Source organism: Miniopterus schreibersii, assembly GCF_964146895.1.
Source record: "Miniopterus schreibersii genome assembly, chromosome: 8".
NCBI classification, from domain to species: Eukaryota; Metazoa; Chordata; class Mammalia; order Chiroptera; family Miniopteridae; genus Miniopterus; species Miniopterus schreibersii.
In genome coordinates this window covers 10,792,697-10,797,417 of record NC_138109.1, presented here as the reverse complement: position 1 = coordinate 10,797,417, position 4,721 = coordinate 10,792,697, and the positions used below count along the sequence as shown (strand labels likewise).

Here is a 4,721-nt window from a genome sequence, read left to right as displayed (position 1 = left end):
GTCATCAGGCCCTTCTGTTCTCTCCACAGGCCCTGCTTTGCAACAACCCTCACACATGGTGGGAGACGCCAGCCGCCAAGAAAGCTGCTTTATTTTCTACTGAGCGGTGCCTGCAATGTCACTATCCACCCACTATTGTTATTTCTACAAAAATAGTCATCAACACTTTATTAGAGTTCTGTGTCTAGAGTCCAGCATACAGGTTAGCACAGAAAAAAGAAGAAATATTAACTAAAACATGTGTCTGGTATCAATTCTGATTGCAACTTTTTCAGGGAGATGCACGTACACTATGGGGGATGTGCTAGTTAAACAATAATTCAGCTTAGTGGACATTCATAGCTAATATCTTAGAATGTCGGTGGTCAGGAGCAGGACAGGTGGGCAGAACAATCTGCTCAGATCTGTCGGATTAATAAAGGATCGTGCACAGAGAAAAGAGAAACCTCGATTTTCCTAGTCCCAAGGCCTCCCTCCTGCTGCAGTGCCAGCCATGTGACCAGGAGCCAAGCGCCAGTGACAGAGGCTGATTTGCTCAGCAAAGCCTGTTTCAAAGCAATTAAAAAGAGACTGTCGTCTTGCAGAGGCTGCAAACAAAGGGCCAGGGATGCATCTCCCTTTTTTAACTGATCTGAGCTGTCAACTACTTCATTAGCAGCTAGATTAGCTTGGAATTAGCACCTAATTAAGTGCTTTGAAATCAGAACCTGAGAGAGGTGTGGACTGGGAAGTGGAGGCGGGGACAAGTTGGACAGGCCCACCTGGGAGAAATGGAAATGGGTCTGGTAACCTCAGGCAGCAGGCGCAAACCTGTCTTGCAGGTGGATTTCCATACGGAGGGCATCGTGGGCAGGTTTTGTTTCTGAGGCAAGTGGCTCAGACCCTTCCTTAGAACTCTGGGCAGCAAAGCACAGAGAAGCACTTGCTTACAAACAGCATGGGGAAGTAACTGGAAAATATTTCACAGGCAGGACCAAAGGGAGGAAGCAAATTTGATGCTATTGGCTCACAGACTATCCTTGTAGGTTCTCTAGGACTAGCTCTGACCTTGGGAAACCCCTGGATCCTGGGCAACCCAGAGGGATCTCTCAAACCTAAGATTCATGAAAACCCAGCATCATTCCTTGCAGCACCACAGTGACCCTAACACGCACTCCACATTAAAAATACTTCACTCTGAGATGTTTGTTCTGAGGTGGAGGCGGCTGTTTATCAGCTATATGCTACTTTTATTTGTTATTGATTTGAGAGAGAGGAGAGTGAGAGAGAAACACTGATGTGAGAGAGAAACATCAATTGGTTGCCTCCGGTACGTGCCCTGACCAGGGATCGAACCCGCAACCTTTTGGTATATGGGACAATGCTCCAACCCATTGGGCCACCCTGCCAGGGCAGCTATATGTTACTTTTAACTGTCAGTACTGAGAGCCCCGACCATGCTCAGCTGAACAGGCTGTGGGACGGGAGCCAGGACTGAGACCATAAAAATCCAACATAAAGGCTTGGGAATTTTATTCTTCAAAGCAAGTACCAAATTTCAACTGCTAAAGATTTATTTATTTTTAATCAAGCACAGAGGAGAGGAAAGGAAACATCTTTATCTCTTTCCAAAACTCTCTCCTTCAGAATATCTCTTCCTTTTCCTGTCTTTGCCACAATCCCTTGGTCTCCGCAAGAATGTTTCACCCACGGTGATGAAAAGCATTTCACTCGCTAATCAGCACAAAGCCTGTTCTTAGCACCCAGGTGTTATGACCCTGCCCTGCCTCCAGAATTTTCTGCTTCTGGGGTTTTCTAAGCTCAGAAAGTAGATCGAGAGCAGGGTCGATCCATGTGGCTACAATGGATTGAACCATAGGTAGTATGGGAATTAACAAAAACTGAAGCTCTCTAAAAGACTTTTCTGGATTAAGGGGAGTGTGTGGGAGAAGAGGAGGAGTGGCGGGAGGGGCTGTTGGACTACAGAGATGGGAAGCATGAGTTCATCATAAAACTTGCATTAGTGTGTGTTATAAACAAATCAAGGTCGGTTCTTAGGACTATCCAGTTTAGTCATGACCTTGTAGCACTGTCCCTGTGCATCAGAAGGGTGACGATAGACACTGAAGTTGACTGAAGCTCATCTTGAAGTTTGGACCCTAACCCTACTCCCGAATGAGAAAACATTGGTCGAGCCCTGACTAACAAATGTCATTCCCTTCTCCCCCTTCTCTCCTCACCTTTTTCTGCAATTCTCTTTTCCTCTCTCAGGCCTCTCTCTTCCTCTCCTCCTCCTAGAAACACATATTTGAAGTCAGAAAATATTTTTCCGTTTATTTACCTGTAGATCAACTGAATCTAAAACACAGGCCATCAGCAGAATTTCTCGCATGTAACGTTCATGGGTTTAATGCATTCCTAGGAGTCTCGTCACCCATGTGCAAACTTTTGAGTTATAAGGTGCTTATCAAAACAGTCTACGCCTGAAGCCCCGCGAACAACGGCCGATTGTCCTCATCATTCCAGGACCGACCCTGTTTCTGGCCATGGAACTTCCAATGGCAATCACACCCCATCCCCACCCCCACCCCCGGATTTTCAGGCCATGACCATAGCGCCTATTACAAGACAGGCGGTGCCCTTACTCAAGGGCATAAACTGCAAACAAATTCGCTACCACAATTCAAAAGCTCTGCCGTTGGGAGCGGCGAAAGGGGAAATGCTCTGCTTAATCACGCGGATGACACGTCTGCCCATTGTCTTTCAACACTGCATCCCTGGCGACCCCCGCAGCCCACCGCAGGGCTCTCGGGCCACTTTCCCGCGGGGTGGGTGGTGGCGGAGGGAACACGGGAAAAGGCAGGACGCAGAAGCGGGACAGGGGCCCGACCTGAAGGCGACCCCAATTCGAAGACGGCGGGGAAAGAAGAGCTAGCAAAGCCAACAGAGGACACACGGCGACAAAAGTAGCTAAACCTGCGATTTCCAGGAAACCGGGGAAGCTGGGAAGACATACACAGGGTGATTAGAGGGAGAGCTGAGATTCGCGCCACTCGCTGTTGTCTACACACGACAGACGGGCTCCGGCTGCCGGTCCCAATCCATTACCATCATGACTATGATTAAACGTGTGCGTTTTTAAAAAAATCATCATAAAAAGAGTTCCTTCGAACTTCCACACGCTGGTGACAGTTGTTCAGAGTTCTTGAAAACCAGGCTCTGAAAAGCAGAAAGAACAGGGTCACTGCGGGGGGCGCCGGTTGAAGCGGACGGGACACTGAAGCAGGCGTGGGAAGGCGGGAGGTCGGGGCAGGGGCCGAGTGCCCCTCGGCTGGGCTGGGGGGGAAAGACAGGGTATCCGCATGGACAGGACAGAGAGCCGGGTGGCGGGAGGCTCTGTGTCCCAGACGCAGGACCAAGAAGTCCACGGAAGCGTCTGTGAAACGGCCCCATTCGTTTTGAGCTGCTAAGTGTTGCTGGTACTAGAGTATTATGCAAATGACCCCAGAGGGGCCAGATGCTGCTTCGAGGTTACACCTGTCATATTCTAGTACCTTGCATTTTGGAAAGGGTTGAGGATAGCTGACTTAGTCCTTAAAATACCTGAGTGGGAGTCAACAGCTGTGAGCACCATCATTTCAGATCTGACTCATTGCGGGCAACATTAATTTCCTATTTACAGAAACCACTTTCTAACGCATGGCAGACCCTACTTATTCAATTTACCGCCTACACACTGTCAGATGTTACCGATGGCCAGAGGCTCTGCAAATACTAGTCTTCCCCGCACGTTTGGCAAAGCTATGCTCTTGCCATGATGGTCTTAAAATGGTAGCGCTCGATGTTTGTCTCAATCACATTAAATCAACAGACGAGCCATGAATTGTGAAAAGACTTAAAAGTGCGGGGGGGGGGGGGGGGGGGGACCTGTATCAAAGTAGGTCAATGCATCAGATGATGATCTTACCTCAAGATCGCCCCACACCAGTCAATCCGCCTCTCAGCCGAGGTCACAACAGGCAGATTCATCGCCCCTGTTCACAAACACGTATTTCATGCTCTCTTGGTTCTATGGAGTTTGCGGAAAGTTGAGAACTCAATGACCCAGCCACCTCTCGGGAGACTCAACTAGAAGACAGAAAGGGGTTTAGAAGCTGCCTTTCCTTCACATATAAGACTATACGGTGGGAGAAGTGACCGCAGGCAACAGGTCAATGAACAGTGGGCAGACTCCTTTTGCGAGGCCTACCTTCCCCAGGCTTCTTCAGCTTAAACCGGACGACTAAGTCTCATCAGCCAAAGCTTAGTAAAATATTCAACAGAGCTACGTTGGACTTTGTATTAATGTACCTCTTGGTGCTATTACACAGTGAGGTGCTTTCTTATTTTTTTATTTTTCGGCAAGTCCACATTTAGAGGATACAAGTTAAATTGAAGACAATATTGACACATCTGCCAAGGGCTGTCTGTCTCTTTCGATGACATTTACAGCAGCCTACGGTTTCCTCTCCGTTTCCCTTCCTGTATTCTTGGGATGTTAATGGTGCAATAAATAAAAACCACGAGAAAACTAAAAAAGAATCTGATCTTTTTAAACCCATTTTTATAGCAACAAATTCAGAAAGAATTATATCACCACAAACCTGGACAGATTTACAAGCCTGCCAGGTTAGCCGCCTTTCCCTCCAAAGCACACTGTTAAAACAGCCACTATAATGAAACCAGAAGGGTCTTCGTACCCG

General features: G+C 47.9%; 1 long non-coding RNA gene across 1 annotated transcript; it reads right to left on the bottom strand.

Annotated features, from left to right (window-relative positions):
* Positions 1 to 2,289: 2,289 nt before the first annotated feature.
* LOC308560512 lies at positions 2,290 to 4,260 on the bottom strand. The gene is made up of 3 exons (XR_013999346.1): positions 4,229 to 4,260; positions 3,947 to 4,107; positions 2,290 to 3,198 (listed from the first exon to the last, which is right to left on the bottom strand). It is a non-coding gene; the product is annotated as an uncharacterized lncRNA (long non-coding RNA).
* Between the last annotated feature and the right edge of the window lie 461 nt (positions 4,261 to 4,721).